General features: G+C 40.9%; 1 protein-coding gene and 1 pseudogene across 1 annotated transcript in view; both read left to right on the top strand.

Annotated features, from left to right (window-relative positions):
• The window catches only part of GABRG3 (gamma-aminobutyric acid type A receptor subunit gamma3), an 823115-nt gene that overhangs the window by 431657 nt on the left and 368809 nt on the right, over nucleotides 1–22649 (top strand). The gene's annotated exons all lie outside the window — the stretch shown is intronic.
• On the top strand, nucleotides 19777–19872 carry LOC120875780 (annotated as a pseudogene).

Genomic DNA, 22649 nt, shown 5'->3' with positions numbered 1-22649 from the left:
AATAAGAAAAGTGACAATATACAGCCTTGTCATACTCCTTTTCCAGTTTGGAACCAGTCTGTTGTTCCATGTCTGGTTCTAATTGTTGCTTCTTGACCTACATGCAGATTTCTCAGGAGGCAGGTAAAGTGTTCTGATATTCTCATCTTTAAGAATTTTCCACAATTTGTTGTGATCTACACAGTCAAAAGCTTTAGTGTAGTCAATAAGCTTGAAGTAGATGTTTTTCTGGATCTCTCTTGCTTTTTCTATGAATCAGCATATGTTGGTAATTTGATCTCTGGTTCCTCTACCCTTTCTGAATCCAGCTTGAACATTTGGAAGTTCTCGGTTCACACACTGTTGAAGCTTAGCTTGGAGAATTTTGAGCATTACTTTGCTAATGTGTGAAATATGAGAGCAATTTTGCAGTAGTTTGAACATTCTTTTGCATTGCCTTTCAATGGGATTGGAATGAATACTGACCTTTTCCAGTCCTGTGGCCACTGCTGAGATTTCCAAATTTGTTGGCATTTTGAGTGCAGCACTTTCTTTTTTGAGTGTAGAGTTTTGAGTTTATCTTTTAGGATTTGAAATAGCTCCACTGGAATTACATCACTTCCACGAGCTTTGTTTGTAGTGATGCTTCCTAAGACCCACTTGACTTCGCACTCCAGGATGTCTGGCTTTAAGTCAGTGATCACACCATTGTGGTTCTCTGGGTCATGAAGATATTTTTTGTATAGTTCTTCTGTGTATTTTTGCCACCTCTTCTTAATATCTTCTGTTTCTCTTAGGTCCATAGCATTTCTGTCCTTTATTGTGCCCATCTTTGCATGAAATATGCCCTTGGTGTCTCTTAATTTCCAAGTCACTCCTTAACTTCCAAGTCACCCCTTAACTTCCATCCCTCCTACTCTCTCTCGACACCCTCTTTCTCTACCTGTTGGCAAAGGTCTTGATCCATCCATACTTGACAGTTCAGTGGGGTTCTACTCTTCTACTTTGTCCATGTTGTACCCCCATTTTGGGAGCCACATCATTGGATAGAATGGGGATAGTAAGGATATAAGTGGGATGGGAAGCATTGAGGAAGTTTTGTAGTATAAGCAGAAGTGCATTTTAGGGAAGTGACAAGGTTCCCTAGGAGAAGGAGTTCCAACCTTGTCTGGTGGATGAGAAAGCGTATTTATTTTTCACTGAACAGTATTTAAAAATAAAAAGTATTTTCACAATACAGTATTTATCAAAGTATCCAAATGACAAAAAGTTAGTAACATTTTGATTGAAAACCTAGCCATAAATTAGTTTTTAAAATAAATCTAGTAAAGTATGAAATATGAAGAATTTAATATCAATATTTCAAAATCAAATATTGTTTAGGATTATTAAATGGTTTTTTTCCATAACTTGAGCATTTATGTGAAGTTCTGATTGATTCTTAGAAAGTAACTGAAGATTCCCTTTCTCTAGTTCACAAATAGAGGTGATTCTCCAGCAAGGAGTCCAGATAAAAAGCAAAGCTGGTGGGGCAAAATTGGCTGCAGGCTTCTCTTTGACATGTCCCACTACCCCCACCCTTGCCATCGATATCCTACTGGCCAAGAATTGTGGCTTCCCATGAAAGGCCAGTCAGTGTAGGCCCTGAGAACTTAGGGCCCCTGTACCCACCAGAGCTCTGCAAGTTGAAATTACTCCTGCAAACCCAGTATGGATGAGCCTCCTTGAAAAAGATGTGTACTGAGGAAATGTGATTGCCAAAGTGATCCTTGCCATCTCCCTCCCCACCTCCCACCCCTCCACCCTTACCCCAGGCCACCCCCACTTTCCTAGTGCCTCCATCACTAATCATCTGATGTGGATGATGTGGCTGTTTGTTCAGCCAGTGGATGGGAGAGGGCTGGTAAGAAGTCAGAGAGTGGCTATGGGGACAGACCTCCTCCTCACTTTCCTCTGCCTGTCTCTCCTCCTTGCCTTGGGTTTTGTGTTGTTCTGAGCAGGTGGCTCTAGGATCCCTCAGAACTGCATTCATCAGCCCAGGCCTGCCTCCCCTGGGTCCTCACCAGCCCCAGACCTTGGGCTGGGCAGGCACTCTGTGTCAATACGAGACTACTTTCCTGGCTCCCAATGGAGTCATCCTATCCTGTGTGTGAACCCCAGGAGAGGAGACTGGTTTATAGGCACTGAATGCTCAACACAGATGTGATTGCCCCTAGTCAGCCAGAACTAAGCTGCCTCCATCCCTCCCTTTGCCAGGGGAAACTGGGGCCGTATGTTTCTTAGGCAAGCCTATTAGACCTTATTCAACCTGAGATTGTGTGCAGTAGTGTAGCTGGGAAGGGTTAGTTTTAAATTTACACTGGATCTGCCTCTGTGACTAACCCTTTCTAGTTATTATAAACATATATAATGGCCTGCCTCAGGGAGATAACCTCTGCTGCCCACCTGTGAAGAACTGTAAGGAAGTTACACTAACACCTTCCCCTGCCTGAGACCTGCCATTCTAGGGGACATTTGCAAGGACTGAATAGTCTTTTTACTTTGTTTCCTCCCCTTCCTCCCCACCCCATCTCTGACCCATAAAATAACCTGGCAACCAGGCCCTGACAAGATGGTTATTTTGAGGCTCTAGCCTTCCATCTTCACGGTCAGCTGGCTCCCAAATAAGGTCCCTTCCTGATCCCAACACCTTGTCTCGGGTTCATTGACCAGTCTTGCGGCAAGCAGAGTGAGCTTGGACTCGGTAACAGCAGTGGAAATTAAGACACTGGCAGGAAAGTGTGGCGCAGGATCTTTGGGAGAATTCGACTCCCTGGGAGAGGACACCTCCCCACCAATCCCTGCAAACCTGACACCAGGCGAGGCAGACAATATTACATCCAGAAGAGTTTTCTGAAGTAATCCACCCATACTACCATGCAAATAAAAATCTCAGAATCTGAAGTGTCCATGTTCAGAGGATTTTGTTATAAATAATAGCACAACATTCTGTCTAGCAGTGTAAATTTTTAATCTGAAACTTTTTGTCTCTGACACTTGCTCTGTATTAACCTGGTCATGTGTTTTCCCAAGGGTTTCCTGCCTCTGTGTGCACCGATTCCTTTTGCTGTTAGAAAAATGAAATTTTAAAGATATGAAGTTCTCTCTGGTGTAAGTTTTTTCTAGGAAGATCATGAAGGGTCCTAGTTTCCATGCTCAGAGCCTCAGGGGACACAGCAGGACAGTGAGTCCACAAGCTTATCTCTGGCAAGAAAGGCAGCAACTCACTGATCTTGCTGCACTCAGGACTTAATCTGCCCTGTGCTATTGGAGTTTTCTTTTGCAATATAATCGAATGGGAAGGATAATTCCCATTCTACCTTGAGCTGAGTTTTGGTTCTTTTATTTTTAGCTTCTCTAAGTAACTCAGTTTTTCTTTGGGGAGAGGAGTAAATGACTGGCTAGTGAAATTTTAAATCTCCTGCTTTAAACAGGGTTGTTCATAAAGGCTGTGTCATTCTCTAATGTACCTTATTTTCCCCTCTCTAATGAGAGAACTGATTTAACCTAACGCTTGAAATTAATTTTCCAGATTCCTGACCATAATCACCTTGCTTTGAAGAATCTTCAGGTTTCCCTGGAGAATTTGTTTTTCTGCAGTTTTCCAGTTCTTCTAATAACTGCAGAGACCCTGCCCCAGAGCTCACAGGGGACCATGCAATTCCCTGGCTGCTCAGCACACTAACCAGAACCAATGGAAATTGTGAGTCAGTTGGGGATAAAGGCTAGGAAAGGGAAGACCAGGGTGAGGGGGTGTGAGTGAGTGAGACGGGGTGACATTGGGAAGGGTCTCTCTGAGAGGCTGCCTTCAGGCAGAGACTACATGTGAGAGGGGTTGCACACAGAGCTGAAGGGCAGAGAAGGGCCAGGGACCCAGAGCAGCAAGGAGTTCAGGGCATGAGGGACCCTCAAAGAGGCAGGGCATCAGAGCACAGTGGAGGCACCCTCTAAGATGAAGCAATCACTTAAGAGGGTTCTTGAATGTTATTCTAGGTTTCTGTTATTTTAATCAAGGAAATTTCACTGTCTGGTTTAAATTTGAAGATCTTTTCTGTGGCCACATCCATATCCTCAGAGTCAGCCCTGCTCTGGTGCCACCTGGCCAAACACCACCGAGGGCCACTCCAGTCCTCCAAACCACCACCCCTCCCACAATCTGCTTCTCTCATATTTGACTGCTTGCCCAGGCCCAGACTGAACAGGGGCCAGCTCTGGGCAGGCTGCAATGGCTCCCAGCAGCAAAAGTCCATAGCTCCCATGTCCTGCTTGGCTTTTTGAATGATGCTGATCTGCACAGGGGTATCTTGCCCCATGACTGATCCTCTGCACAGGCAGGAGCAGAGGCTTATACCTCATACCTTAGGGACTGGGATTCCTCCTTGGAAATGTTTTGTGAAACCAAGAGCGAAGAGCTCCAGACACCAGCTTCGGCTGGCAGTCTGCATGGGAACACATCTCTCTTGTCCCTCTTAACTTAAAAAACTATGTACAACATGAGAGTTTTTTCTGGGGCAAAATGAGGACGATAGCCTGGGAAACAGTATGTCAGATAGTTCTGAGAAACTGCTCCAAAGAGGTAACAGGGAAGGTCAGCATATACGTGATTTTGATGAAGGGGGAGTACAAAGCAATCAAGCACATATTTTCTTTGCAGAAAGTTTCTGCTAGTCACAAGGAGCAAATGTCACCATGAAAGATTTCAGGGCTTTTCTAGATATGAGGAGATATAAGAACTGAGCTCATAAAATTGGTTCCTGAAAATATCCAACTATCTTAAGACTGTTCTGCCAGTTTTTCCCAGAGCACAGGGTGCCTGATTTCTGCTCTCTACCCTGAACTTCTTTCAGGGAGTGTTGAGAGTCAGCATATACAGCAGCACATGATTTAAATCTTCTAGAAGTAGATGGCAAGTGCCAATGGCAAGTGCCAGTTTGTAGTTGACACCTCTCAGGTTACTTCCTCCAGTAGAGAGACAATAGCCTGTGGAACCTTTGTAGTGTGATGCTTTGAGGAAGTCAGACCATGGGTAATGATCAGCTCAGAATCATCCAACTTGTTTTGATTGTCAAAATCCAGGAATAGCAACATGAGCCAATAATAAAACAGTAGTTAATGAGTTAACATAAAAATGTAAAAACAGTTTGTGAACTGGAAGGTTTCAACTACAAAGCTGGTATGAAGCTCAGAGGTGTGAAGTTGTAGGGTGGCTTATCAAGAGACCTTGAGAGTGGGATGGTGCCTGAGCCAGCGGTGACCTAAAGGGCTCCCTCCTAAGGGGCAGAGCCAGACTGAGATCCAGGTCTGGAGTTTTCAAGTTGAAGAGGTTCAGGTCTGCCTAGTATCCTTTCTTCTAAATTGGCTCTGAAGATGCCAAAATTCCCCAGAAAATAACAAGTATTTGGTTACATTTTATAGGTTGTTAGTGAATGTGGAAGGTAGAGTAATGGGCCCCCTCCTCCCACCAAAGATGTCCATATCCTAATGCCTATAACCTATGAATATATTATGTTACATGGCAGAAAGGACTATGCAGCTGTAATACGTGAGGGACCTTGAGGTGCAAGGTATATTAGATTATCCAGGTGGACCCCAGGTAATCACAAGGCTTCTTTGTATAAGATGGAGGCAGGAAGGTTGGGTAAGATGTGAGGGTGGAAACAGGTGGGAGAGGTGCAGTCCACAGGCCAAGGAATGAAGTTTCTTTTTAGAAGCCTGGAAAGGCTGGGAACAGATTCTCTGCTGGATCCTCCTGAAGGAAGGAAGACCTGCAGACCCATTTCAAACCTCTGACCTTCAGATAAAAATTTGTGTTGTTTTCAGCCAAATTTGGCATAATCTGTCAAAGCACCAATAAGAAATGAATACAATAAGCCAGGTTTTTTTTTTTTTTTTTCAGATTGGCTTTTTATACAAAATCACATTTCAATTGGCCAGATTGTGTTGTTTTCAAGGTTTTTTTTTTTTTTTTTACTGCTGATAAACATGTAGAATAGTATGTGAAACACTAAGGTATCCATCCATCTTTCTCTTTATCTATAGGCAATTTGACCCAAAACACTGAGGGCTTTTTAAATTCAGTAAATAAAGTAAAAAGATCTTACAGTTGAAAAGGGAAAATGCTAATTATATTTTGAAACAAGTTGTTGTTAACTGTTTAAATAACAGGAGTCCTACTGTGTGCTCCATAGCAGGTTTTCAAATGCTCTCTTGTCCTCGGCTCAGTGGAAGCATGGACCCACGGCAGCCAGTTTCTCAGGACACAGATTGTCTGTGAAGGAACACGAGGAAAAGGTTGAATTTCTTAGAGATTTCCGAGTGCTGGGCTGACTTAAGAGATGCATATTGGGCTTTAAGTAAATGTTGTTGTTGTTCAGTCACTAATTGTATCTTACTCTTTGCGACCCTGTGGACTGGGTCAGGTTCCCCTGTCCTTTACAGTCTCCCAGAGTTTGTTCAAATTCATGTTCATTGAGTCGGTAATACTATCTAACCATCTCATCCTCTGCCTCCCCCATTCTCCTTTTGCCTTCAATCTTTCCCAGCATCAGGGTCTTTCCCAAAGAATCAGCTCCTCACATCAGGTAGCCAAAGTGTTGGAGCTACAGCTACAGCATCAGTCCTTCCAATAATAATCAGGGTTGATTTATGTTAAGATTGATTGGCTTGATCTCCTTTCAGTCCAAGAGAATCTCAAGAGTCTTCTCTAGCATCATAATTCAAAAACATCAAATTTTCAGCACTCAGCCTTCCTTACGGTCCAACTCTCACATCCATACATGACTACTGGAAAAACCATAGCTTTGACTATATAGACCTTTGTCGGCAAAGTGATGTCTTGGCTTTTTCAGTATACTGTCTAGGTTTGTCATAACTTTCCTTCCAAGGAGCAAATGTCTTTTAATTTCATGGCTGCAGTTACCATCCAAAGTTATTTTGGAGACCAAGAAAATAAAATCTGGCACTGCTTCCACTTTTCCCCCTTCTGTTAGCCAGGAAGTTATGGGACCAGATGCCATGATCTTAGTTTTTAAACGTTGAGTTTTAAACCAGCCTTCTCACTTTCGTCATTCACCATCATCAAGAACTCTTTAGTTCCTTTTCACTTTCTACCACTATAGTGGTATCATCTGCTTATCTGAGGTTGTTGATATTTCTCCTGGAAATCTTGATTACAGCTTGTGATTCATTCAGCCTGACTTTTCACATGATGAACTCTGCATATAATTTAAATGAGCAGGATGACAATATACACCCTTGTCAAACTCCCTTCCCAATTCTGAAGCAGCCTGTTGTTCCATGTTCAGTTCTACCTGTTGCTTCTTGACCTACATATAGGTTTCTCAGAAGACAGGTAAGGTGATATGGTACCCCCATCTCTTTAACAATTTTCCGCAGTTTCTTGTGATCCATACACCAAAGGCTTTAGTATAGTCAATGAAGCACAAGTAGATGTTTTTCTGGAAATCCCTTGTTTTTTACTATGATCCAACAAATATTGGTAATTTGATCTCTGGTTCTGCTGCCTCTTCTAAACCCAGCTTCTACATCTGGAAGTTCTCAGTTCATGTACTACTGAAGCCTAGTTGAAGGATTTTGATCAGAACCCTACTAGCATGTGAAATGAACATAATTGTACAATAGTTTGAACATTCCTTGGTTTGGAATGAAAACTGACCTTTTCCAGTCTTATGGCCACTGCTGAGTTTTCCAAATTTGCTAATATATTGATTGCATCGTTTTAATAGCATCATCTTTTTTTTTTTTTTTTAATAGCCTGTGGTGAACAATGTTGGGTTTGTGATCTCCAAAGAAAAAGATTTAGCTTCAGAATCAGGGACCAGGTTTGATCACTCAGAGCTTTTGTGTGGCACAAGTTTTATTACAGTGAAAAAGGACAGAGAAATCTTCTGACACAGACATCAGAAGGGGGCATAGAGTGCCCCACTCACTCGTCTCATCAAGGCCTTGTATACTTTTACCAGACCCACTCCCACAACATTTGTCTTAATATAAGAGGTTTAGTCAGAAAGTTCTTGTTAAGAAGGAGAAACATGTCCTTGGGTAAGATAGTTATTATATAATCATTAGTACAGAGTTTAAGGAAAAACATACCCTTGAGCAAGATGAGTTGTTTCCTTGTGTAATCATTAGCTCTGGGATTAAAGAAAGTTAGTCTTAAAAACCTTTGTCATAACAATTCAGAGTTTAAGAAAAATCATCTTATGTGAGGAAGACAAAGCAATGTAGAAAAAAAAAGTTTGTCCTTTTCTCCTCCTTGAGAACCCCAGACTCCTTTCTCCTCCTCAAGGGCCCTGAACCCCTTCCTCCTTGAGGGCCTGGACTCTATAAATTTACCTAAGAATTAGCTTTCTCATTTGAAATAACTCAGCTGGAATTCCATCACCACCACCAACCACCTTTGTTCATAGCAATGCTTTGTAAGTGCCACTTGACATCACAATCCCCACTATGTCTGACTCTAGGTGAGTGATCACATCACATGGTTATCCAGATCATTATGACCTTTACTCTATACTTTTTTTGTGTATTATTGCCACCTCTTCTTAATCTCTTCTGCTTCTGTTAGGTCCATACTCTCTGTCCGTCATCATACCCATCCTTGGATGAAATGTTCCTTGAAATCTCTAGCTTTCTTGAAGAGACCTCTAGTCTTTCCCTTTATGTTGTTTTCCTCTATTTCTTTGCATTGTTCGTTGAAGAAGGCCTTCTTTACTCTCCTTGCTATTCCCTAGAACTCTGCATTCAGTTGGGTATATCTTTCCCTTTCTCCCATGCCTTTCACTTGTCTTCTTTCCTCAGCTATTTGTAAAGCCTCCTCAGATAACTATTTTGATTCTTGCTTCTTTTGCTTTGAGATGGTTTTAGTCACCACCTCCTATACAATATTACAAACCTCTGTCCATAGTTCTTCAGGCATTCTGTCTACCAGTCCTAATCCCTTGAATCTATTCATTACCTACATTGTATAATCATAAGAGATTTGATTTAGGTCATACCTGAGTAGCCTATTGGTTTTCCCTACTTTCTTCCATTTAAGCCTGAGTTTTACAATAAGGAGCTCATGATCTAAGCCACAGTCAGCTTCAGGTCTTTTTTTGCTGACTATAGACAGCTTCTACATCTTCATCTGCAAAGGATATAGTAAGTCTGATTTTGGTATTGACCATTTGGTGACGTGCATGTGTAGAATCATCTCTTGCATTGTTGGGAAACACTGTTTGCTATGACCAGTGTGTTCTCTTTATAAAACTGTTAGCCTTAGCCCTGCTTCATTTTTACTCCAAGCCCAAACCTGCCTGTTACTCCAGATATCTCTTGACTTTCTACTTTTCATTCCAATCCCCTGTGATGAAAAGGGCATCTTTTTTGGTGCTATTTCTAGAAGATCTTCTAAGTCTTCATAGAATGAGTCAACTTCAGCTTCTTCAGTATCAGTAGTTGGGGCATAGACTTGGATTACTGTGATGCTGAGTGGTTTGCCTTGGAAACAAACTGAGATCATTCTGTCATTTTTGATATTGCACCCAAGTTGCATTTTAGACTCTTTGTTAACTATGAGGGCTACTCCATTTCTTCTAAGGGGTTTTTGCCTACAGTAGTTAATATAATAGTCATCTGAATTAAATTTGCCCAGTCTCACCCATTTTAGTTTATGGATTCCTAAGATGTTGATGTTCACTTTTGTCTCCTTGACCACTTGTAAATAGGATTAGACATAAAAATATATGCCTTATCTCAGTATCATAACACTTGTAATGCCCAATGCAAAATTTAAAAATGAACACATGGTCTTTTTATTGAGATACAATTGACATATAACACTGTGTAAGTTTAGGATGTGCAGCATGCTTATTTCATACATGTGTATATTTCAGTACCATTACCACTGTAGCATTAGCCAACACTTCTATCACTTCATGTAGTAATTATTTCTTTTGTGTGGTGAAAACAATTAAGATCTAGCCTCTTAGCAACTTTGAAGTTTATAGCCCAGTACTGTTGACTGTAATTACTCTGCTGTGCATTAGATCCCCAGAATCTCTTCATTTTCTAGTTGTAGGTTGGTACCCTTTAACCACCATCTCCTGAATTCCCTCACTCCCCATCACCTGGTAAACACCATTCTACTCTCTTTTACTATGAGTTGGCTTTTTTAGATTTTGTGATATTATTCAGTATTTGTCTTTCTTTGACTTACTTAGCAAATCAGGCTCAAGGTCCACCTGCACTGCTTCAAGTGTCCAGATTTCCTTCTTCTTCATGGCTGAATTGACATTCTTTTTATCCACTCATCCCTTGGACCAAAGGAAATGAAAACAGGTTACAAAAGCAGTATCTGCATTCCCACATTTATTAAAGCAGTGTTAACAATAGTCAAGGTATGGAAGCCACTTAAATGTCCATCAAATTTTGACATTTAAAACACTGTCTCTCCAGTCTCCTAGATCACTATGTCCACAGGCTGAGAGCTGTTTCCTGTATAGCTCCAAACTGTGAGTGACCACTCTGCACACTAGACAGTGTTCTGGAGACCCCAAACACTGGGAGAGGCTGGAAACCTCCTGCTGGCTATCTATAGGGAGGGTTGCCATGTTCCAGCACACAGGTTGGCTGGCACCTAGTCAGAAGGATACCCCTTTCTTTTTAAATTTTCTGAACATCTCAGTCCTCTAGGAGGTTTTGCCTTCCTCATACTTCCCACCTCCCACTCTGCTACCAAATGCCTGGTGCATCTTGCTGCTTCTTCCTTCTCTCTCTTTCTCCCCACTTCTCCCTACCCTCTGACACTTCTTTTTTCTCATTCCAAGATATCCTTGGATATCCTGAATGAAGCATACAGCTTTCTGCAAAGCCTTGTTTTTTATATTTATTATAGTTGGTAGTGGGCTTCCCTGATGGCTCAGCAGGTAAAGAACTCACCTGAAATGTAGAAGGTGTGGGTTTGATCCCTGGGTCAGGAAGATTCCCTGGAGGAGGGCATAGCAACCTACTCCTGTATTCTTGCTGGGAAAATCCCATGGACAGGGGTTCCTAGTGGGCTATGGTCCATGGGGTCACAAAGGGTTGGACATGACTAAAGTGACTGAGCACATGTAGTTGGTAGTTACCTTTCTAGCATCTCCTAATGTTCCAAAGCCTTGGGAATACACCTACCTACTGGACATGGAACAACAGACTGGTTCCAAATAGGAAAAGGAGTACATCAAGGCTGTATATTGTCACTCTGCTTATTTAACTTATACGCAGAGAATATCATGAGAAACACTGGGCTGGAGGAAGCACAAACTGGAATCAAGATTGCCAGGAGAAATATCAATAACCTCAGACATGCAGATGACACCACCCTTATGGCAGAAAGTGAAGAAGAACTAAAGAGCGTCTTGATGAAAGTAAAAGAGGAGAGTGAAAAAGTTGGCTTAAAGCTCAAGATTCAGAAAACTAAGATAATGGCATCTGGTCCCATCACTTCATGGGAAATAGATGGGAAAACAGTGGAAACAGTGGCTGACTTTGTTTTTCTGGGCTCCAAAATCACCACAGATGGTGACTGCAGCCATGAAATTAAAAGACACTTACTCCTTGGAAGGAAAGTTATGACCTACCTAGACAACATATTAAAAAGCAGAGACATTACTTTGCTAACAAATGTCCGTGTAGTCAAGGCTATGGATTTTCCAGTGGTCATGTATGGATGTGAGAATTGGACTATAAAGAAAGCTGAGCACAGAAGAATTGATGCTTTTGAACTGTGGTGTTGGAGAAGAGTCTTGAGAGTCCCTTGGACTGCAAGGAGATCCAACCAGTCCATCCTAAAGGAAATCAGTCCTGAATATTCATTGGCAGGACTGATGTTGAAGCTGAAATTCCAATACGTTGGCCACATGATGCGAAGAGCTGACTCATTGGAAAAGACCCTGATGCTGGGAAAGATTGAGGGTAGGAAGAGAAGGGGGTGACAGAGGATGAGATGGTTGGATGGCATCACCGACACAATAGACATGGGTTTGGGTGAACTCCGGGAGTTGGTGATGGACAGGGAGGCCTGGCATGCTGAGATTCATGAGGTCACAAAGAGTCAGACACGACTAAAGGACTGAACTGAACTGAACTGATACCATGAAGACTCCTCTCTTTACTCTCCTGAGTTCTATCTAAGACAGTGTAGGACACTCTCCCCAAGCCTCCAGCTCTTCAAAGGCACAAATTCAGACACTCCCCTTTGCCTTCTGGGGCAACTCATCAGCAATCTCTTTCCCTGGGACAGGTTGGGAAGTGTACATTCATTCCCTGCCCCCGTTTCCATGGTAGTGAGAAAGTGAACAGCACTCAGTAACTAAAGTGAGGACCAGAGAAGGCGGATCATCATTGTGAGTAATGAGGGATGTCTCACGGAGAGTGGGGAACTGGAGTTGGGGAGGCCACTCAGAGATCGCTGGGTCTTTCAGCAGAAGAAGAGGCCCAAGTCTGGAGATGTGGGCTGGGAAACAATAGCCTCACAGATAGAGGATGACTTTCCGTGTCCTGAGGATCACCCTGCAAGTCATGTGTGCCCCCAGAAAATACCCGAAAGTTGTTCTCCAGGAGAGTTTAACAGGCAGGTAGTTGGGGGGAGGGGGTCCCTGAGATACTCCTGAGTTCACCCTCCCTGTCTGTAGGCTTGCACCTACTTAAGAGCAGCTTTTCTATATCTAAGACCTAATATAAATGGATAACCATGGTCATCACAAAGTAAAAGGAAACCTGAGATGTAAATAGGAAACATCTTGATTAAAAAAAAAAGATTAGCTAATAGTCCAGAGGAGAAAATTTAGGAAACAGATAACTTCAAACAAAACATTCTGATAAGCATATCTGGAGTGGGATTTTAAGCATGGCAACTGTTAAATACAACAAAACAAGATATTATGATGGCTTAAGAACTGGGGAATAATAATAAAGGTATTAAGGAAATATAAAATTTGGTTTAAAAATGAGAGATAAAGCACAGGAAATTTCTTTTTAAAATAAAACTTCTTTGTTTTTCTCCTTATGACTTACTTCATTCTGTACAACAGGCTCTAGGTTCATCCACCTCAGTTCAACTGACTGAAATTTGTTTCTTTATGAGGTTGAGTAATATTCCATTGTGTATATCCACTTCTTTATCCTTTCATCTGCTGATGAACATCTAAGTTTCTTCCATGTCCTAGCTATCATAAATAGTGCTGCAGCGAACATTGGGGTACATGTATCTTTTTAAATTGTGGTTTTCTTAGGATATATGCCCAGTAGTGAGGTTGATGGGTCATATTGTAGCTTTATTCCTAGTTTTTTAAGGAATCTCCATATTGTTCTACATAGTGGCTGTGTCAATTTACATTTTTATCAACAGTGAGCAAGAAGGTTCCCTTTTCTCCACATCCTCTCCAGCATTAAAAGTTTGTAGATTTTTGATGATGGCCATTCTGACTGATATGAGGTGATACCTCATTGTGGTTTTGATTTGCATTTCTATAATAGAGAGCAATGTTGGGCAACTTTTCAAATGTTCATGGTCCATCTGTATGTCTTCTTTGGAGAAATGTTTGTTTAGGTCTTCTGCCCATTTTTTGATTGTTATTTGTTTTTCTGATATTGAGCTACAATTGCATATTAACACATATATATGGAATCTAGAAAAATGGCACTGGTGAACCTATTTGTAGGGCAGCTGAATGAGCTGTAAGTATACATGTATCTCCTCCCTCTTGAGCCTCCCTGTCCCCCTCCCCCATCTCACCCCTCTTGGTCATCACAGAGCACTAGGCTGAGCTTCCTTTCTTGTATGCAACTTCCTACTATGTATACTTACAGCTGATTCATGGAGAAGGCAATGGCAACCCACTCCATTACTCTTGCCTGGAAAACCCCATGGGCAGAGGAGCCTGGTAGGCTGCAGTCCATGGGGTCGCTAAGAGTCAGACACGACTGAGCAACTTCAATTTCACTTTCACTTTCATGCATTGGAGAAGGAAATGGCAACCCACTCCAGTGTTCTTGCCTGGAGAATCCCAGGGATGGGGGAGCCTGGTGGGCTGCCATCTATGGGGCTGCACAGAGTCGGACACGACTGAAGCGACTCAGCAGCAGCAGCAGCAGCACAGCTGATTCACAGTGTTGTCAGGCAAAAACCAACACAAAACTGTAAAGCAATTATCCTCCAATTAAAAATACAAATTAAAAGTATAGAACATGAAAGGATAGTAAATATGAGTGTAAAGAAAAGAAAGAGTATTTATTAAAAAAAAAAAAATCCAGAATCCAGCCTAATAGAAGATTTAGAGAGTGAGTGGAGTTAAGGAAACTATTAAATAAATAACTTAAAAATTCCTTAGTGGAAAATAAGTATTTATTTTGGAAAGGAAATCAAATGTCAAGTACTGTGACTAGAAAAATAAGAGATTTTTCTCTTCAGTGCCTATCTGTAAAATTTTGGAATACCAGGAAAAGAGGTCAGCTTTGAATAGAAAGAAAATTATGATGGTTTCAGAATCTCATCAATGACACTGGATGCTGAAACACAAAGGAGCTTTGAGAGGAAGTGTTCAAACTTCTTGTGGAAAACAATTTTGTGTCTTAATTCCCATACCCAGCACTCAAATATATGTGATATGCTATATTAGTCAGCTAGGACTTCCATAACAAAATAGCACAGATTGCATGGCTCGAGCCACAGAAAGTTATCTTCTCATAGTTCTGGAGGCTGGGAGTCTGAGCTCAAAATGTTGGCATAGTTGGTTCCTCATAAAGCCTCTCTTCTTGATGTGTGAACAACTGTGTTCTCACTGTGTCCTACGCAGACTTTTCTCTGAGCATACCTCCCTGACATCTTTCCCTCTTCTTACAAGGCGAGAGTCTTACTGAATCAGGATCCCAATCTGACCTCATTTAACTTTAATTATACCTCTTTAAAGGCCCTATCTCCAAACAGTCACATTGGAGGAATTTTGGAGAAATATTAGTCCATAACATGTGTGATACTAAAATAAAGACATTAATATATGTCAAGGGCTAAGACAGTTTGCCTCCTTCAAGAAAGAAAGGTATATAAACCAAATGTGAAGAAAGATACTAGATCCAAGAGACAGGGAACCCAATGTAGGAGACAGATGAAGAGAGTTCCAGGGCAATGCTCTGTAACACCAACTGAAATGGACTGAATTGGTCAAGGGTCAGGAGGAAGAGCATTGGGACAAAGCAAGTATGCATTGGCTGATGTAACATGGGCCAATAACACACGGATAAAAGAAAGATGCCTGCATGCTCAGTTGCTCAGTCATGCCAGACTCTTTGCAACCCTGTGGACTGTAGGCAGCTCCTCTGTCCATGAGATTCGTCAGGCAAGAATATTGGAGTGGGTTGCCATTTCCTCCTTCAGGAGATCTTCCTGACCCAGGGATCAAACCCACAGCTCCTATATCTCCTGAATTATCAGGCAGATTCTTGACCACTGAGCCACTAGAGAAGCCCAAGAGGAAGACAATCATGAGGGAAAAAGTAAGACGTGCATAAATAAAATGGCACAATGCTACTCTACCTATCTCTGTGGTAACAATGATACTTTAAAATTTTCAACTTCTAGAAACTTTAGACATGGAAATTTTAATTCTTTGTAGATGAAATTAGAAACGGAGACATGGGACAAAAAGTCAGCTTATTGTGTGACACTGTGAATCAAGATTTATCTCCAGAAGAAGGAAGCAGTTGGAAGCTGACAATTTAAAGTTGTAAAGGTAACCAATATGGGAACCAGTCTTAGAGCCATATTGAGAGAGTTGATTTTCATATCAGTTTAGTTCAGTTCAGTCGCTCAGTCGTGTCCAACTCTTTGCGACCCCATGAATCGCAGCATGCCAGGCCTCTCTGTCCATCACCAACTCCCGGAGTTCACTCAGACTCATGTCCATCGAGTCAGTGATGCCATCCAGCCATCTCATCCTCTGTCATCCCCTTCTCCTCCTGCCCCCAATCCCTCCCAGCATCAGAGTCTTTTCCAATGAGTCAACTCTTCGCATGAGGTGGCCAAAATACTGGAGTTTCAGCTACTGGAGTCTAAATTGGAAAATTAATACGTGTTCCAGTGGCAAAGCATTATCTAGAGAGTTGACGTTAAACATTAGGGTGAGAATCTGTGGAAAGAACTGACTTCCCCCACCACTTGCCTCTGCTCAGGATAGAGGTATTTGGGTTGGTAAGATGGGCGAGGAGATGTCACTCTGCATCACATACCCTCCTGGTACTAGTCTATCTTTTCTCATATATGTATTTAATTACATAAGTATATCAAATACATGTAATTATATATAATGTGGTGTTTATCACACTGACATTTTAGTTAACAGAGAATTATACATAGAAACTACCTCTTCCTTCCTTTCCCCTTTATATAAACCTTCCCTAGTGCATATTTCAATCTTCAGGGAGTAACTTTCTAACTTGCAAAATTATTGAAAAACTTATTTCACTTCAAGTCATGCTATTGAATTTCCACATTTCTATCTTTTAAAAAAGCCTTCGTTCTATGAGTTCACTGTTTTCATTCTTCAAATTTATGTATTAAGAATTGAGGCCAATAATATGATTTATTTCCTTATTTTTCCTTGTAAATCATTAGATCCCACCTCTACTACCCAACAGCTCTTTATAAAATGTGTTTGCTCTTTATTGTCACTTTCTCCTTTCTTTCCAACAGATCTCTGAGCAGAGTCCAACTTGCTTTTCTATTCTGACTATATGACAAATCAGAGCTCATTTTCAAGACTGCCCATTCTCTCTCAAATTCTTTTCTTTCTGAACATATTATATTAGAATAGAAGACAATGATCCATATTTGCACATCTTATTTGGGCAGGAGCAAGAGACCTGAGTGTCTTTTGAGGGAGGGAAAATACACTGTATGCCTTGTGAGAGAACAGAACATCTCGGAGTTTAGAGGGACATTTTTGTATTTCCTTTCATGAGTTATCATCTGTTTTTTCCTTTAGTGGTCAAAGCTGGAGGTAGTTGGTGGACTTTACTTTCCAGTCATGCTGCGTACCTTGAACCAGAGTCATCTCCATAATGCTTTCTTATAAGAATACTATTTTCAAAGTAGGGATGCAAAGAGATGTGTTCATCTGTAATGAGTCTTAGTGGTTCCTTTCTAGATCTCTATATCTCCTATTAAATGGATGATTTCTTTTTGGGATCCAGTTTTACCTTACCAAAGAGGTGACATCTTAATCTCTTCCTCCCTCTGCCCTGTCTTCTACACTGAATAACCACTGGAATTTTGAGGATGTTTTTAAGGTTTTTGTTTTTTTCTTTTTTATGTTTTTAAGTTTTACTAACATATTTTTCATTCTTAATTATTTGTGGTGAGACAAATATCCTTACCTGATTAAGTACTGCCTTAAACAATTTGAGAACTTTCTAGGGATGCATATGTAGAGCCAAAAGAGAGTTAAATGACTTACCAAGAAGTCATTTAAGCTTTTCTTTTAATTAGCAAATAATTTTGAGAAAATAGAGACCACTGAACTATAGGCTTTTTCTCCCCTCACTATGCCTAGTGCTATTTTCTACCCAAAAGAAACACACGTTTCCTCCACTGATTATTGTATCAGTTTGGCACAAGTGAGAGCCATTAGTTTTGAATCACCTGGGCTCTCATTTCCATCACAGCCAAAGATAACTGTTAAATGAATTCCTCTTTAGAAATGGAGTCATCAGAGCCCGCTTGCATCAAACCCAGGGGCCATCACAGATAGCACAGAATGCCAGGATTGCATCCAGATGATAGAGAACATAAACTTCCCTGAAAGAGTATCTACTTACTACTAGGACTTATAGTGGAGAGATTAGAAATAACTTAAATTCAACAGTGATATGCAGTATCATAGCCACAATTTCTTTTTTAAGAGTTTAGTGATATGTCAATCTCAACCCCAGTGGTTAGTCATCTGTAAACTGTACTGAGTCCCAAGAAAATTCACCTGAAATGTGTGATGCTCTTTTGCTTAAGGCACCAGGTCCTGATTTCTGTAACGATTCATTCTGTAACAGAAATGATGGTGTGACTGATATTTGGATATTTCCCCAAATTAAGAGATTTGAACTTGTCACTTTTTCAAACGAGCAAATGAATCCTATTAATAGCTGCTTTTAGGAGCAGATGGGACTATTTGATGCACAGATGGAAACCAAAATATTTAAAACATTCATTTTCTTTCCATCTATCTGTGGGAATCATTTTTGTTTTAAACTTATCAACCAAAAATTCTGTGCCTAGAATTTATTCTGCCAAGTCAACTTTGTTCAGTTGTGATTGTTCAAAAATATTTGTAAATACTTTTATTTGTTGGGCAATGCCTCTTACTGAGACAATGGGCATTGTCCTCATGTTGAGTAGACGAACATTAAGCTGACCATTACTTTTAAAGCCACAGTAGTAACACATACTAGGAAAGAGAAGCACAGAATTCTGGGAGAATCCATGCCCACATCTCCTGGGGGGTTAAGAAGGGAATCTTGAGGGGCATGATGTTTGAGCTGACACCTGAGAGGTGAGCAAGGCACTGTTTGGCAAGGGAGGGGCACAGAAATGAGGAAGTATCCTATTTGGAGGTAATATCAGAGGGAGGACCTAGTGGTGTAGAGAAACAGACACGGTTGCCTCTGGAGGAACTGAGGAAGGCCAGCAAGCTTGAAGCTCTCATGCCTGAGAAACAGCAGGAGAAACTTGCTAGGGATGACCGAGGCCTTCAGGAGTCTGGGGTAGTGTTGGAGGCTCTAGGCAGGGGTGTTATGTGGACATGCATTTTAAAGAGCCATTCTGGCCAATATTAGGAGAAAAGATTTCAGAGAGCAAAAGTGAGTACTTCTGTTTTAGGTACATGCCCTTTATCAAATACGTGCATTGCAAGTGCTTTTTCCTAGTCTACACTTGTCATTCATTTTCTTAACTGTGTCTTTTGAAGAACAGATATTTTCAGTTTTGATGAAATCCAGTTTATCAATTTTTTTTCCCATGGATCATGCTTTTGTACTTTTATGTAAAATTTATCAGCTTATGTTTTCTTCTAACAGTTTTAAAAGTTTTAAGTTTTATATTTAGATCAACAACCCATTTTGAGGTAATAATTGTATGTAGTGTAAAATATGGATCAGAAGTTTTTTTTCATGTGGATAGATAATCTTTACACACTATTTGTTGAAACGATCAATCTGTGTTGTCATCTTACATTTGTCAAAAATCAGTTATCCCTGTGTGCGTCAATCCATATCTAGACTCTATCCTAACCATTGATCCACTTATTTGTCTTTATCACACTGTCTAGATTTACTGCATCTCTAAACTAAACCTTGAAATTGGATCTGTAGTTCTGCACCTTTGGTCTTCTCTTTCAAAATTTTACTGGCTACTATGGGTGCTTTGTAGTCCCATATTTTAGAAATAGTTTGTCAATTACTAAAATAAAATCCAACTATATTTATATTGCTGTTATTGTCTAGTCACTAAGTCATGTCTGACTCTTTTGCAACCCCATTAACTGTAGCCTGCCAGGCTCCTCTGTCCGTAGGATTTCCCAGGTAACAATACTGGAGTGGGTTGCCATTTCCATATCCAGGGGACATTGCCAACCCAGGCATCAAACCTCTGTCTCCTGATTGGGCAGGCAGATTCTTTACCACTGAGCCACCAGGGAAGCCTGTAGTTTTATTAAGAATACATAAATAGGGCTTCCATATATTAAAATTGGAATGATACAGAGAAGATTAGCATGGCCCCTGGGCAGGGATGACATGCAAATTTGTGAAGCATTCCATATTTGTAATGGATCAGTGAGCTGGAAGATAAATTCGTGGAAATAACTGCTAAAGAGCAGAATAAAGTAAAAAGAATGAAAAGGACTGAGGCCAGTCTAAGAGACCTCTGGGACAGTATTAAAGTCACCAATATTTGAATTATAGGGGTTCCAGAAGAAGAAGAGAAAAAGAAAGGGTATGAGAAAAAATTTGAAGAAATTATAGTTGATAAGTTCTCCAACATGGCAAGGGAAATAGTCATTCAAATCCAAAAGGCACAAAGAGTCCCATACAGGATAAACTCAAGGAGAAACTCGCGAAGACACATACTAATCAGACAAAGATTAAACACAGAGACTATTAAAAGCAGCAAGGGAAAAGCAAGAAGTAACATACAAGGCAAGCCCCATATGTCTAACAGCTAATCTTGCAGAAAAAACTCTTCAAGCCAGAAGGGAATGGCAGGATATATTTAAAGTACTGAAAGGGAAAAATCTACAACCAAGACTACTCTAGATCTGGCAAGGATCTCATTCAAAATTGATTGAGAAATAAAAAGCTTTTCAGACCAGCAAATGTTAAGAGAATTTGTTACCAGCAAACAAGCTTTACAATAAATGTTAAAGGGACTTATATAGTCAGGAAATACAAGAGAAGAAAAAGATCTACAAAAACAAACCCCAAACAATTAAGAAAATGGCAATAGAAACATATGTAACAATAATTACTTTCAGTCAGTTCAGTTGAGTCGCTCAGTCATGTTTGACTATTTGCGACCCCATGAATCGCAGCATGCAAGGCCTCCCTGTCCATCACCAGCTCTTGGAGTCACTCAGACTCACGTCCATCGAGTCGATGATGCCATTCAGCCATCTCATCCTCTGTCATCCTCTTTTCCTCCTGCCCCCAATCCCTTCCAGCATCAGAGTCTTTTCCAATGAGTCAACTCTTTGCATGAGGTGGCCAAAGTACTGGAGTTTCAGCTTTAGCATCATTCCTTTCAAAGAACACCCAGGGCTGATCTCCCTTAGAATGGACTGGTTGGATCTCCTTGCAGTCCAAGGGACTCTCGAGTCTTCTCCAACACCACAGTTCAAAAACATCAGTTCTTCGGCGCTCAGCCTTCTTCACAGTCCAACTCTCACATCCATACATGACCACAGGAAAAACCATAGCCTTAACTAGATGGACCTTTGTTGGCAAAGTAATGTCTCTGCTTTCCAATATGATTTCTAGGTTGTTCATAACTTTCCTTCCAAGGAGTAAGCGTCTTTTAATTTCAAGGCTGCAGTCACCATCTGCAGTGATTTTGGAGCCCCCCAAAATAAAGTCTCACACTGTTTCCACTGTTTCCCCATCTATTTCCCATGAAGTGATGGGACTGGATGCCATGATCTTTGTTTTCTGAATGTTGAGCTTTAAGCCAACTTTTTCACTCTCCTCTTTCACTTTCATCAAGAGGCTTTTTAGTTCCTCTTCCCTTTCTGCCATAGAGTGGTGTCATCTGCATATCTGAGGTTATTGATATTTCTCCCGGCAATCTTGATTCCAGCTTGTGCTTATTCCAGCCCAATGTTTCTCATGATGTACTCTGCATATAAGTTAAATAAGCAGAGTGACAATATACAGCCTTGACATACTCCTTTTCCTATTTGGAACCAATCTGTTGTTCCATGTCCAGTTCTAACTGTTGCTTCCTGACCTGCATACAGATTTCTCAAGAGGCAGGTCAGGTGGTCTGGTATTCCCATCTCTTGAAGAATTTTCCACAGTTTATTGTGATCCACACAGTCAAAGGCTTTGGCATAGTCAATAAAGCAGAAATAGATGTTTTTCTGGAACTCTTTTGCCTTTTTGATGAACTGCTCCAACCAAAAGACATAGACTGGCTGAATGGATACTAAAACAATACTCATATATATGCTGTCTACAAGAGACTCACTTCAGACCTAAATATTGAAAGTGAGAGGGTGGAAAAATATATTCCATGCAAATGGGTAGCAAAAGAAAGCTGGAGTAGCAATACTCATATCAGACAAAATAGCCCTTAAAATAAATAAGATTACAAGAGATAAGGAAGGATACTACATGATGATCAAGGGATCAATCCGAGGAAGACATAACATTGTAAATATGCACCCAACACAGGAACTGCTACTGCTAAGTCACTTCAGTTGTGTCTGACTCTGTGTGACCCCAGAGACTGCAGCCCACCAGGCTCCCCAATCCCTGGGATTTTCCAGGCAAGAACACTGGAGTGGGTTGCCATTTCCTTCTCCAATGCATGAAAGTGAAAAGTGAAAGTGAAGTCACTCAGTTGTGTCAGACTCTTAGCAACCCCATGGACTGCAGCCTACCAGGCTCCTCCACCCATGGGGTTTTCCAAGCAAGAGTACTGGAGTGGGTTGCCATTTCCTTCTCCACAACACAGGAGCACCTCAATACATAAGACAAACACTAACAGACATAAAAGGAGAAATTGACAGTGAACAATAACAGTAGTAGATGTAACACCCCACTTACAGCAATGCACAGATAATCAAAACAGAAAAGTAATAAGGAAACACGTCTTAAATGATACATTAGATGAGATGGACCTCATTGACATCTTCACGACATTCCATCCAAATGCAGAAGAATACAACTTCTCAAGTGCACATGGAACATTCTCCAGGAGAGACCATATCTTGGGTCACAAATCAAACCTCAGTAAAATTTAAGAAAATTGAAATCATATCGAGCAACATTTCCAACAACAATGCTATGAGGCTAGATATCAATTACAGGAAAAACACTGTAAAAAA

The sequence above is a fragment of the Oryx dammah genome, unplaced genomic scaffold (genome assembly GCF_014754425.2).
Source record: "Oryx dammah isolate SB20612 unplaced genomic scaffold, SCBI_Odam_1.1 HiC_scaffold_16, whole genome shotgun sequence".
In the NCBI taxonomy this organism is placed as follows: domain Eukaryota; kingdom Metazoa; phylum Chordata; class Mammalia; order Artiodactyla; family Bovidae; genus Oryx; species Oryx dammah.
This window is presented reverse-complemented; position numbering and strand designations above follow the sequence as displayed.